The sequence below is a fragment of the Rana temporaria genome, chromosome 4 (genome assembly GCF_905171775.1).
Source record: "Rana temporaria chromosome 4, aRanTem1.1, whole genome shotgun sequence".
In the NCBI taxonomy this organism is placed as follows: Eukaryota; Metazoa; Chordata; class Amphibia; order Anura; family Ranidae; genus Rana; species Rana temporaria.
The window spans coordinates 336,632,306-336,647,264 of NC_053492.1; the positions used below are offsets into that span (position 1 = coordinate 336,632,306).

At 48.4% G+C, this 14,959-nt stretch overlaps 1 protein-coding gene across 1 annotated transcript in view; it reads right to left on the reverse strand.

Annotated features, from left to right (window-relative positions):
• The window catches only part of NLRC4 (NLR family CARD domain containing 4), an 806,697-nt gene extending 799,088 nt beyond the window's left edge, over positions 1-7,609 (reverse strand). Inside the window, exons 1-2 of the mRNA XM_040350743.1 lie at positions 7,442-7,609; positions 3,460-3,559 (exon numbers count right to left, since the gene is read on the reverse strand). The gene's annotated coding sequence lies outside the window, so the exon portion shown is untranslated. The remainder of the gene's footprint in view (positions 1-3,459; positions 3,560-7,441) is intronic.
• Between the last annotated feature and the right edge of the window lie 7,350 nt (positions 7,610-14,959).

A 14,959-nucleotide genomic window follows, 5' to 3' on the forward strand; every position in this document is an offset into this window, starting at 1 on the left:
TGAGTCACTTCTTCCTCCCACGGAAGTGCTTCTCTTAGGCCCTGTACACACGAGGAGACATGTCCGATGAAATTGGTCCACGGACCATTTTCATCGGACATGTCTCCTGGGATATTTTGGTCTAATGTGTGTACACACCATCAGACCAAAATCCCAGCGGACAGAGAACGCGGTGACGTGCGCAAACCAGGAAGTTCAATGCTTCCACGCATGCGTCAAATCAATTTGACGCATGCGCGGGATTTCGGTCCGCTGGTTATACGTAAGCATGCTAAGAAACTTTTGTCCGCTGGAAAAATGTCCGCTGGGAAACGGTCCGATAGGCCTTACACACGACCGAACATGTCCGATAAAACTGGTCCGCAGACCAGTTTCATCAGACATGTTCGGTCGTGTGTACGGGGCCTTACAGCTTTTATCAACGGTTGTACCGCTGAATATCTAAAACGTAGTTTTGTGTCATCAATTTGGGAATCCTCCCCAGAATCCCACTCTGGGGATGGGTCTCTAGGTCTTTGGGTCCCAGTATGACCCCTGCTTGTCCCTCTGGGTTCACTGGTTGTTGGTTTTGAATCGTGTATAGATTCTTTAACCGTCCGCTTTATTATTTGGATTATTTCAGCTCTTTCAGTCTCTTTATCTGTTGCTTCACGCAGACAGGCTTTACACAAGATTTTCCCTCTAAGGGCCACTCTTCCACATCCTACACAGAGATCATCTCTGTTCTCCTCCCCATGCTGAGTATGTTCCACTCTGTGCCGACTTTGATCGCGGGCTTTAGAGTGTGATGCTGATCTCTCAGGCCGCGTACACACGGTCGATCCATCCGATGAGAATGGTCCGACAGACCGTTTTCATCGGTTCACCGCTGAAGCAGACTGATTTTTTATTTTTTTTTGGTCTGATGTGCGTACACACCATTGTTTCAAAAAACGATCAGGTCAGAACGCGGTGACGTAAAACACACGACGTGCTGAAAAAAACGAAGTTCAATGCTTCCAAGCATGCGTCGACTTGATTCTGAGCATGCGCAGGTTTTGAACCGATGCTTTTGTGTACTAACCATTGGTTTGGATCTATCGGTCAGCGATCCATCGGTTCGATTTTAAAGCTCTCTAATTTTTGTCCGAAGGACCAAAGACCGATGGGGCGTACACACGGACGGTTTGGACCGATGAAACTGAACTTCGGTCCGTTTTCATCGGTTTGGACTGATGGTGTGTACGCGGCCTCAGAGCTTGAGGCATGTCTGTGCTGTGTCTCCTTGCTCTTGGAGGAATGATGTGGTAACTGCGGGCTAAAACAGATTTACAGCCAATCAGTAAATGCACTCTTTTAAAAGATATGTCATGCAAACATACACCTGCCCTCCCTTAAGATACATGGCTGGTCTCTAGGAGAGCTCATGATTCAGAAATTCATAGATAGTCCCACTTAGATACTTGTCATAACATGGTTTTCATGAAACTTTCAACATGTAAGTTTCCTACCTGGATCCCGATTCGTGTGTTTGTAGCGCCTGGTAACGATGCTGGTGCACTAACCTAACCCTCTGTGTACAGGCTGTTTCCAAAGTTATATCTCGTGCCTGAGACGCCCCCAGCGTCTCACCTGATCGGAAGTTCTTTGGCCGCCATCTTGCTTCACCCGGCTGGCCATAGGCTTGTTTGTGACCAGAAGTCCCCTTTCCGCCATCTTGCTGTACCCGGAAGTCGCACTGCCGCCATTTTGCAAGTGGGCAGCCTTTAGTGTTCTGGGATAGCTCTCCTAGACCAGATACCTGTACGTACCCCAATCTTTATGGATCTTGCTGGGGGTGGGGTCTCCCCCATTAGGCGTTCAGGACTGCCTGTACAGCGGGGAGCTTCGATACAGGAGAGGCATGAACCTGTGTGGCTTGGCCGGAAGTGTTCAGCAAGGTGAGGGAAAAACAAACATGTCCTGCTTTTTAGCAGTAGCATAACCGCCTGTAGCAGTGAGGAAAAAGCAGAGAATACTGTGGTAAGGGAGGAGACCTACTTTTATAGTATAACCGGTCCTGATTGGGCAGGGAGGCAGAGCCTTCCCATACGTATATGCTGTCATGCTGTGTCAGGAAAGGAATGTTTCATATGTGATCAGGTGACCTCAGACACACCACATTGCAATAGAACAATAATAATAATAATAAGAAGATCACTCAAGCTTCTACTCTGCCCAGCTCTGACTATATACATCTCCCCTAATCAATTGTCTATGTGAATTGGGAACTTTTTACAGAGGCTGTGCATGTGTCCAGGCTAGTGCACAAGATATGTAAATAACCTGTCACTCAAAGCAAGGAGGGCAGGAAGGACTTTTTATTAAGACAGGGTTTTCTCTGTAAGTCTGTTTTATTTCGCTGAACAATAAAAGAGGATTGCTCAGAGCTGGATTAACTCGGTGTGGCAAGACTGGGCACAGATGATAGGAAATCTTATTCTCTACATTGTGATATCAAAAAAAATTAAAATTTTTGGGGGGTTTACATCCACTTTAAGGTTTTTCACCTTAATGCATTCAATGCACTAGGTGAAAAACCTTCTGTGCTGCAGCTCCCCCTCCCTCCCCCCAGACCCCCCCCCCTTTTTTTTTAGCTGCCGCTGATCTGATCCAGTGATGTGCACAAGCACAGCAGCTCCAGCAGCTGTCACTCTCCTCATCGGACAGAATGATAGCAGCAGAAGCCACTGGCTCCCGCTGCTGTCAATTTGAAAGCTATGACATGGGAGTGGGGCCAAGTCCCGCTGTCTGTGCCAATGGATGCAGCAGCAGGACTCAGGAGCAAGCCCACATGGTTTCCCCCACAGAAAGCAGCTTTCCGTGGGGGCACCGGATGAAGAGAAGGGGCCTGGAGTGATGGTGCAGGGACCCCAGAAGAAGACTGGGGCTGCTCTGTGCAAAACCATTTCAAAAGTATAGGCATGTTTGTGATGTAAAACAAACAAAAAAAATGAATGTCTACAATCACTTTAATTAAGAAAATTTGTAGTTAGTCAATCTATGTGATAATGAATGACAGATAAAATGCAACACATAACACAGACAGAGTGCTAAGTGCCTATAATCAAATGATCAAAGTCCTGCTGTAACTGCTCACTGATACATTGTTAATCAGCTCATTTACTAATTTTGTCCACCACAGTGGTTTACTGAGTGGTAACTCTGGGAAGCTGCAGTGTGAAGAATCTACAAGGGAAACTTTCAGTGGGGTCAGCTGAAGGCAACATAATTGGCAATCAGTTATAAAGTTAAATATAACTTTAAGGTGACTTCAGATCAGCTTTAACTCACAGTCACAATCAAAACAATGTAACTATGAAATTAGATATTAAACTGCTAAATTCAAGTTTTTCAAGGCCTTTAAAGTTAAACTCAATTGCCAACTAGTTGTACTAGCTACAGTATCCGATAAGCAATCTACAAAATAAAATGTCTTACCTTACGAAGTTTCTATTGCATTAGAAGGAAAATCATTTTAAACCCATGCCAAAGTTGACAAAAATATTAATTTTTGCTGTAGTTTTGATCCACTTGTTTTCTGGAAAAAAAAAATGAATTGAGCTTTAACTTTGCAGCCTAAAACTAAAAGGACATTTCTACATATTTTACTTCCTGGACAAGTCACGTAAGCTGTCTGTAAGAGCCTATAACATTTTCTGAATCTTTACAAGGAAGTGTCAGACAAACCAGAGCAGTGCAACGGCTTTAAAATAAACTGTCAAATTTCACAGCAGTTATCACAAAATTACAGCTTCAAAATCCTAAATGTACACCGTTATTAATGTGTATTGCGTTCAATATTCAGACATAAGCGGTTACCACCATCAATATTAATCCATAACAATATGCAGGTAAAAGTTGTGTTTATTTTTACTTTACATTTTCTAAATATAAAAAATGGTACAGGCATGAGATTAACAGTAATAACACAGAAGAACATAAAAACCACAGAGAAAATAATAATAAAATCTTGAAGCCTATTGAAGGGAATCGAGACTAGCAAAATAAATGAATACAGACTATGGCCCGGATTCACAAAACACTTACGCCGACGTATCTACAGATACGCTGCGTAAGTGCAAATATGCGCCGTCGTATCTATGCGCCGGACTCGGAAACCAAGATACGCCTGAAAATAGGCTTCATCCGACCAACGTAACTTGCCGGCGTATCGTGGGCGCATATTTACGCTGGACGTATTTGGCGCTCCCATTGATTTTCTCATATGCAAATGAGGGAGATTCACGAACGTACAAGCGCCTGACGCAGGCTACGCGATGTGCGTGGAAGTTGTACATCCGGCCTAAAGTTATTCCCCATAAAGCAGGTGTAGCTCAGCAACAGATGTGCACAGGTCAGCTGGAGAGCAGCTGCAGCAGCACCGTTACGGACGAGCTGAGCAACCACACTTGCAGGACAACGCATCCGTATGCCAACATGCCAGGGGCAGCCATGGTCATAGCACTACTGCGTCCACAGGCACGGAGGAGGGCACGGGAGAGGATATACCGAACGTGCATGAATGTCTTTGGCATGGGTGAATTGGAGGTGTATCGCATCTTCAGATTCAGCCCTGATGCCATCCTGGAATTAGCCACAGCCCTGCATGATGAAATCACCAGCCAGACACAACGCTCACATGCAGTGCAGCCACTGGTCAAGGTACTGGCAACACTCCATTTCCTCACCAGTGGATCATTTCAACGTACAAGTGGAGTCGTGTCTGGGATGTCACAATCCACCATGAGCAAATGTGTGCACCAGGTTGTCCCCGCAATCCTCACACGCATGTCCCACCACATCATCAAACCCACCCATGAGCACCTGCGGCAGAAGGCAATGCAGGATTTCTACAGAATTGCCTGATTCCCACGCACCTTGGGGGCCATTGATTGCACACATGTGGCACTACGGCCCCCCCCCCGTGCCACAGAGCACATATACCGCAATCGTAAGCAGTGGCATTCCATCAACGTACAGGTGATAGCCGATGCCCAATGCCTCATATGGCACGTCTGTGCCAAACACCCAGGGGCCAGCCACGACAGCTACATATTCCGTCAAAGCACCATAACAATGGAATTCAAACAGAACGTGTACAGGGACAGCTGGCTGGTTGGTGAGTGACATGGGAGTCAGGCATGACTGTCCGACCCCATGATGCAGACATCACGAGGGGCACATGCACTGCTAACATCCTCCTGTCTTTTCCCTTCCAGGTGACTCTGCATATGCACTTGGGCCCCATCTCCTGACTCCATACCGGAATCCCCAAACCAGAGGAGAGAGAAGATACAATGCTGCACACATACGCACCCGTGCAGTGGTGGAGCGCACATTTGGCATCCTAAAGTCCCGTTTCCGATACGTCCGGGGGGGCCCTGTTGTATTCCCCAAACTTTGTGTGCCAGATCATCGGTGCATGTTGCGTGCTGCACAACTACGCCATGAGAAAGGACCCGGAGATTGACATATGTGATGACCTGACCCCCGAACCAGACAGTCCCCCCCCCTAACCGAGGCTACCCCGTCTGCTGAGGGAACAGTAGTCAGGAGTTGCCTCGTGAACGCATCTTTGCACGTTAAACACACACATTCATCATGGCACAAGGAGAATGCACGCATGCACACCACTGTGGTGCCTAGCTCACACACACCACATCCACCTCACATTGGTTTAGCCCAAGTCCACCATGCAGGACTTGGGAGCAGCAACGCTACGCCAAGGCCCCAATGATGTTGCTGTCCATTCATACCACATTCACACAGTTGTGGGGATAACCTCTCCCTGACGATCCAAGGTGACACACCTTGCTGGCAGGAATGTCACCCACACACACAATCGCACACCAGTCACACTGTAGCAGCATCGGGCAAACCCTGCCCCTGCAAACGGGTGTCCGGGCACCACTTCTGCACTCATGCCCTTACAGGAGGACGGCACATACCTCTGTGCACGTCCAAACAAAAAATATAAAGGGATCATGCCCTTACAGGAGGACGACACATACTTCTGTGCACGTCCAACAAAAACAAAATATCAAAGAGCAGTCATTTGCCCTCTCGTGGGCCAGGCCTGGTCCCACGGATACGGCTCCTCAATTGTCTGGGGGGAGACTTGGGTGGGGGGGTGGCGCATCATGACGAGGTTTATCCCCTGGTCTGATGGCAGATGTAGCCTGCATGCCCTCCAACGCTATGGCAATGCGGCTGAGAAAAGAGTTATTATCCGCTTGCATCCGCAGCTGGCGGGCGTTGGTCTGCCGCTGGAGTCGCCTGTTCTGCCGACCCTCTGCCTGGATGGCAGCTGTGTTTGCCTGGATGGCAGCTGTGTTTGCCTGGATAACCTCCCCCAGGCTCTACACCTCTGCCAAAAGGCCTGCAGTGGCCTGCAGCTCCCCAATGGCCAGGGTATGACGCTCCAGGCTGGCTTGCACAACCAAGCCATGGTCCCCAGATGGTGAGGGACCCCCTGCCACCATGTGGTGCCGCATGGCCTCTAGGGTCTCAGTTTGGTCACCCAGACATTTGACCATGGCAGCTCAGTTAGCACTCAACTCCTGCAGGCAGTCCGACATTGAGTTGGTATGCTCAGCCTGCTGGGTGAGGCACTGCTGGATAGTGGCTGCGGTGCCCTGCACAGCCACTGTGCAATCAGCCTGGGTCTTGGCTGAGGAGGCCAGGCTGTCTGCCACACGGCGCAGGTCACAGGCTAGATCACCCATGTGGCGTGTCTGCCTTGCCTGCTCCCTCTGCAGCCCTTCTTGGAGGGATCCGGATACACCCCTGGTCTTCCTCAATGCCTTCCTGGGGGATGGAGAGGCTAGTGTCCGTCTGGACGGGGTAGCCCGGGAGGGGGTAGCCCTGGAGGGGGTTCCCCTGGATGGGGTAACCCTGGAGGGGGTTTCCCTGGATGGGGTAGCCCGGGAGGTGGTTCCCCTGATGGGCGGGGAGGTGTGTGAGGGTCTGGGGAAGGTGTAAGCCTCCTCAAAAAAGAGGCATTCCTCCTGGTGGAGATCCACCGGCTAAGTGCTAAGTGCCTATAATCAAATGATCAAAGTCCTGCTGTAACTGCTCACTGATACATTGTTAATCAGCTCATTTACTAATTTTGTCCACCACAGTGGTTTACTGAGTGGTAACTCTGGGAAGCTGCAGTGTGAAGAATCTACAAGGGAAACTTTCAGTGGGGTCAGCTGAAGGCAACATAATTGGCAATCAGTTATAAAGTTAAATATAACTTTAAGGTGACTTCAGATCAGCTTTAACTCACAGTCACAATCAAAACAATGTAACTATGAAATTAGATATTAAACTGCTAAATTCAAGTTTTTCAAGGCCTTTAAAGTTAAACTCAATTGCCAACTAGTTGTACTAGCTACAGTATCCGATAAGCAATCTACAAAATAAAATGTCTTACCTTACGAAGTTTCTATTGCATTAGAAGGAAAATCATTTTAAACCCATGCCAAAGTTGACAAAAATATTAATTTTTGCTGTAGTTTTGATCCACTTGTTTTCTGGAAAAAAAAAATGAATTGAGCTTTAACTTTGCAGCCTAAAACTAAAAGGACATTTCTACATATTTTACTTCCTGGACAAGTCACGTAAGCTGTCTGTAAGAGCCTATAACATTTTCTGAATCTTTACAAGGAAGTGTCAGACAAACCAGAGCAGTGCAACGGCTTTAACCACTTAACCACCAGCTGCCGTCATATAACGGCGGCAAGGTGGTTGCTTAACTGGGGGTCGCCGTTATTTAACGGCGCCCACCAGAAGCAGTAATGCGCGCCGCCTCGGGCGCGCACACTGAAAATTCTGTGCGCGCCGGGTCTATGAGACCCGGCGCTACACAGATCTCGGTAACTGACCGACAACCGCGGTCTTTTACCATGTGATCGCGCCGTCCAATGACGGCGCGATCACAGGTAAACAAACCGGCGTCATTTGATGACGCCGGTTCCTCCCTCCTCTCGCTGTACCGATCGGTACAGTGTGAGAGGAGAGCGCGGATGGCAGCAGCAGTGTGGGATGGATCTGTGACTATTGCAGTCACAGATCCATCCATCCCTGCTCAGCCATCCCTGCGTTAACCCCTGCAATACTCTGCCTTCCCTGTGCAATACTCTGCATTAACCCCCTGCAATACTCTTCCTTCCCTGTGCAATACTCTGCATTAACCCCCTGAGATACTCTTCCTTCCCTGTGCAATACTCTGCATTAACCCCCTGCAATACTCTTCCTTCCCTGTGCAATACTCTGCATTAACCCCTGCAATACTCTGCCTTCCCTGTGCAATACTCTGCATTAACCCCCTGCAATACTCTTCCTTCCCTGTGCAATACTCTGCATTAACCCCCTGAGATACTCTTCCTTCCCTGTGCAATACTCTGCATTAACCCCCTGCAATACTCTTCCTTCCCTGTGCAATACTCTGCATTAACCCCTGCAATACTCTGCCTTCCCTGCGCAATACTCTGCAATGCTCTGCCTTCCCTGCGCAATTACTCTGCAATACCCCCTGCGCAATTACTCTGCAATACCCCCCGCGCAATACTCTGCAATACCCCCCGCGCAATACTCTGCCATACCCCCGCGCAATACTCTGCCATACCCTCCACACAATACTCTGCAATACCCTCCACACAATACTCTGCAATACCCCCCACACAATACTCTGCAATACCCCCCACACAATACTCTGCAATACCCCCCACACAATACTCTGCAATACCCTCCACACAATACTCTGCAATACCCTCCACACAATACTCTGCAATACCCCCCACACAATACTCTGCAATACCCCCCACACAATACTCTGCAATACCCCCGCACCAATACTTTGCAATACCCCGGCCAATACTTTGCAATACCCCGGCCAATACTTTGCAATACCCCCGCACCAATACTTTGCAATACCCCCGCACCAATACTTTGCAATACCCCAACACCAATACTCTGCAATACCCCAACACCAATACTCTGCAATACCCCCGCACCAATACTTTGCAATACCCCAACACCAATACTCTGCAATACCCCAACACCAATACTCTGCAATATCCCAACACCAATACTTTGCAATACCCCGGCCAATACTCTGCAATACCCAGAAAATACTCTGGGGAAAAAAATGTGTTTTAACCACTTCCCGCCCACGTCATATGAGGTCCTTGACTTTGTGCAGGGATATCTAAATGATGCCTGCAGCTACAGGCATCATTCAGATATAATTTTTTTCAGCCAGCGATTCCCTACACCATAAGAACGATCATGGCGGCTGTTCCGCCTCTTGATCGTTCTTACGGGAGGCAAAAGTGGACGTCCCCACTCCCTTCGCCCTCCGGTGCTTCTTCTGACTCACCGCTGCGATCGAAGCCAGGATCGTTTTTTTTTTTTTTTTTTTTTTCAGGCTTCCCAGCCTAGAGGTGAGATGTGGGGTCTTATTGACCCCATATCTCACTGTAAAGAGGACCTGTCATGCTATATTCCTATTACAAGGGATGTTTACATTCCTTGTAATTGGAATAAAAGTGATCAAAACATTTATTTTTGGGGGAAAACGTGTCAAACTAAAAAAAATAAAGTAAAATGAACAATAAAAATAAAAAAAAATATTTAAAGCGCCCCTGTTCCCGCGTGCTCGTATACAGAAGCAAATGTGTACGTAAGTCCCGCCCACATATGAAAACGGTGTTCAAACCACACATGTGGGGTATCGCTGCGAACGTTAGAGCGAGAGCAATCATTTTGGCCCTAGACCTCCTCTGTAACTAAAAACATGTAACCAGTAAAAACATTTAAAACGTCGCCTATGGGGATTTTTAAGTAGCGAAGTTTGGCGCCATTCCACAAGCGTGTGCAATATTGAAGGGTGACATGTTGGGTATCTATTTACTCGGCGTAACTTCATCTTTCATATTATGCAAAAACATTGGGCTAACTTTAATGTTTTTTTTTTTAAAAAGCACAAAACTGTTTTATTTCCCAAAAAAATGCGTTCGAAAAATTGCTGTGCAAATACCATGCGCGATAAAAAGTTGCAACGACCGCCATTGTATTCTCTACGGTCTTTGCTAAAAAAGCATATATAATGTTTTGGGGTTCTATGTAATTTTCTAGCAAATAAATGATGATTTTTACATGTAGGAGAGAAATGTCAGAACTGGTCTGGGTGCTCCAGAACGCCTGATGGTGCTCCCTGCATGTTGGGCCTCTGTATGTGGCCACGCTGTGTAAAAGTCTCACACATGTGGTATCGCCATACTCGGGAGGAATAGCAGAATGTGTTTTGGGGTGTATTTTGTGGTATGAATATGCTGTGTGCGAGAAATAACCTGCTAATATGAAACTTTTGTGGAAAAAAAATAAAAATAAAAAAAAACTTGATTTTGCAAAGAATTGTGGGAAAAAATTACAACTTCAAAAAACTCACCATGCCTCTTTCTAAATACCTTGGAATGTCTTCTTTCCAAAAAGGGGTCATTTAGGGGGTATTTGTACTTTTCTGGCATGTTAGGGTCTCAAGAAATGAGAAAGGCCGTCAGTACTTCAGATGTGATCAAATTGATAAATTTTCAGTAATTGGTACCATAGCTTGTAGACCCTATAACTTTCACCCAGACTAAATAATAACCCAATTTTTTTTTTTTAACCAAAGATATGTAGCAGTATACATTTTAGGCCAAATTTATGAAGAAAAATTCATTTTTTGCAAAATGTTATAATAGAAATGAAAAAAAATTCATTTTTTTACAAAATTTTCGTTCTTTTTTCATTATTAGCGGAAAAAATAAAAACCGCAGAGGTGATCAAATACCACCAAAAGAAAGCTCTATTTGTGGGAAAAAAAGGACAAAAATTTCATTTGGTTACAGTGTTGTATGACTGAGTTATTGTCATTCAAAATGTGAGAGCACCGAAAGCTGAAAATTGGTCTGGTTATTAAGGGTGTTTAAGTGCCCAGTTGTCAAGTGGTTAAAATAAACTGTCAAATTTCACAGCAGTTATCACAAAATTACAGCTTCAAAATCCTAAATGTACACCGTTATTAATGTGTATTGCGTTCAATATTCAGACATAAGCGGTTACCACCATCAATATTAATCCATAACAATATGCAGGTAAAAGTTGTGTTTATTTTTACTTTACATTTTCTAAATATAAAAAATGGTACAGGCATGAGATTAACAGTAATAACACAGAAGAACATAAAAACCACAGAGAAAATAATAATAAAATCTTGAAGCCTATTGAAGGGAATCGAGACTAGCAAAATAAATGAATACAGACTATGGCCCGGATTCACAAAACACTTACGCCGACGTATCTACAGATACGCTGCGTAAGTGCAAATATGCGCCGTCGTATCTATGCGCCGGACTCGGAAACCAAGATACGCCTGAAAATAGGCTTCATCCGACCAACGTAACTTGCCGGCGTATCGTGGGCGCATATTTACGCTGGACGTATTTGGCGCTCCCATTGATTTTCTCATATGCAAATGAGGGAGATTCACGAACGTACAAGCGCCTGACGCAGGCTACGCGATGTGCGTGGAAGTTGTACATCCGGCCTAAAGTTATTCCCCATAAAGCAGGTGTAGCTCAGCAACAGATGTGCACAGGTCAGCTGGAGAGCAGCTGCAGCAGCACCGTTACGGACGAGCTGAGCAACCACACTTGCAGGACAACGCATCCGTATGCCAACATGCCAGGGGCAGCCATGGTCATAGCACTACTGCGTCCACAGGCACGGAGGAGGGCACGGGAGAGGATATACCGAACGTGCATGAATGTCTTTGGCATGGGTGAATTGGAGGTGTATCACATCTTCAGATTCAGCCCTGATGCCATCCTGGAATTAGCCACAGCCCTGCATGATGAAATCACCAGCCAGACACAACGCTCACATGCAGTGCAGCCACTGGTCAAGGTACTGGCAACACTCCATTTCCTCACCAGTGGATCATTTCAACGTACAAGTGGAGTCGTGTCTGGGATGTCACAATCCACCATGAGCAAATGTGTGCACCAGGTTGTCCCCGCAATCCTCACACGCATGTCCCACCACATCATCAAACCCACCCATGAGCACCTGCGGCAGAAGGCAATGCAGGATTTCTACAGAATTGCCTGATTCCCACGCACCTTGGGGGCCATTGATTGCACACATGTGGCACTACGGCCCCCCCCCGTGCCACAGAGCACATATACCGCAATCGTAAGCAGTGGCATTCCATCAACGTACAGGTGATAGCCGATGCCCAATGCCTCATATGGCACGTCTGTGCCAAACACCCAGGGGCCAGCCACGACAGCTACATATTCCGTCAAAGCACCATAACAATGGAATTCAAACAGAACGTGTACAGGGACAGCTGGCTGGTTGGTGAGTGACATGGGAGTCAGGCATGACTGTCCGACCCCATGATGCAGACATCACGAGGGGCACATGCACTGCTAACATCCTCCTGTCTTTTCCCTTCCAGGTGACTCTGCATATGCACTTGGGCCCCATCTCCTGACTCCATACCGGAATCCCCAAACCAGAGGAGAGAGAAGATACAATGCTGCACACATACGCACCCGTGCAGTGGTGGAGCGCACATTTGGCATCCTAAAGTCCCGTTTCCGATACGTCCGGGGGGGCCCTGTTGTATTCCCCAAACTTTGTGTGCCAGATCATCGGTGCATGTTGCGTGCTGCACAACTACGCCATGAGAAAGGACCCGGAGATTGACATATGTGATGACCTGACCCCCGAACCAGACAGTCCCCCCCCCTAACCGAGGCTACCCCATCTGCTGAGGGAACAGTAGTCAGGAGTTGCCTCGTGAACGCATCTTTGCACGTTAAACACACACATTCATCATGGCACAAGGAGAATGCACGCATGCACACCACTGTGGTGCCTAGCTCACACACACCACATCCACCTCACATTGGTTTAGCCCAAGTCCACCATGCAGGACTTGGGAGCAGCAACGCTACGCCAAGGCCCCAATGATGTTGCTGTCCATTCATACCACATTCACACAGTTGTGGGGATAACCTCTCCCTGACGATCCAAGGTGACACACCTTGCTGGCAGGAATGTCACCCACACACACAATCGCACACCAGTCACACTGTAGCAGCATCGGGCAAACCCTGCCCCTGCAAACGGGTGTCCGGGCACCACTTCTGCACTCATGCCCTTACAGGAGGACGGCACATACCTCTGTGCACGTCCAAACAAAAAATATAAAGGGATCATGCCCTTACAGGAGGACGACACATACTTCTGTGCACGTCCAACAAAAACAAAATATCAAAGAGCAGTCATTTGCCCTCTCGTGGGCCAGGCCTGGTCCCACGGATACGGCTCCTCAATTGTCTGGGGGGAGACTTGGGTGGGGGGGTGGCGCATCATGACGAGGTTTATCCCCTGGTCTGATGGCAGATGTAGCCTGCATGCCCTCCAACGCTATGGCAATGCGGCTGAGAAAAGAGTTATTATCCGCTTGCATCCGCAGCTGGCGGGCGTTGGTCTGCCGCTGGAGTCGCCTGTTCTGCCGACCCTCTGCCTGGATGGCAGCTGTGTTTGCCTGGATAACCTCCCCCAGGCTCTACACCTCTGCCAAAAGGCCTGCAGTGGCCTGCAGCTCCCCAATGGCCAGGGTATGACGCTCCAGGCTGGCTTGCACAACCAAGCCATGGTCCCCAGATGGTGAGGGACCCCCTGCCACCATGTGGTGCCGCATGGCCTCTAGGGTCTCAGTTTGGTCACCCAGACATGTGACCATGGCAGCTCAGTTAGCACTCAACTCCTGCAGGCAGTCCGACATTGAGTTGGTATGCTCAGCCTGCTGGGTGAGGCACTGCTGGATAGTGGCTGCGGTGCCCTGCACAGCCACTGTGCAATCAGCCTGGGTCTTGGCTGAGGAGGCCAGGCTGTCTGCCACACGGCGCAGGTCACAGGCTAGATCACCCATGTGGCGTGTCTGCCTTGCCTGCTCCCTCTGCAGCCCTTCTTGGAGGGATCCGGATACACCCCTGGTCTTCCTCAATGCCTTCCTGGGGGATGGAGAGGCTAGTGTCCGTCTGGACGGGGTAGCCCGGGAGGGGGTAGCCCTGGAGGGGGTTCCCCTGGATGGGGTAACCCTGGAGGGGGTTTCCCTGGATGGGGTAGCCCGGGAGGTGGTTCCCCTGATGGGCGGGGAGGTGTGTGAGGGTCTGGGGAAGGTGTAAGCCTCCTCAAAAAAGAGGCATTCCTCCTGGTGGAGATCCACCGGCTCCTCCTCAACTACCTCTAGAGGAGAGGTGTGGGCACTCCCCTCCATCGATTATTACGGGGCTTCCCAGGGGGTCAGGCTGAGGCAGATGTTGCGGGGATGGCATGGGTCGGACACCGGCAGCAGATGGCCCAGCTCCCTCCAGCACATCTGTAGATGACACAAAGCATTCAGATGTTGGTGGACCCACACACTTGTCACATATTTCCTTCCACCCCTCACCTGCTACACACCGAATGGGAGATAAAACACACTTCCCTCTCCTCAAGTCCTGGTCACTGGAGTCAAAGCCCTCCATGCCCTCCACCTGCTCCCACTCCAGACTGGCGATGACCTCCTCCTCATCAGTCAACCTCAGAGATAAAGCTGGTCCTCCTCCCGTGCCCCTGAGGTGCCTTCTCATGTTGGCCAGCTTATCCCGGACCCGACATCTCATATCATTAATTTTTTTTTGTATGTCGTCGGAGGTCCTGGTCTCATGCCCAAGAGCATTGAGCTCCCAGGGTGATCTTCTTGTAGATCTCCCTCTTCCGTGCCTTGCTGGTCCTGGCACTCTGTGTGCCATGGAGGTACACATCATACTGGCCTATTGCTGATGAGAAATGTTTCTTCCTCCTCTCCCTGTCCACCTTAGCAACAGACATGGCTCCACAAAAGTAC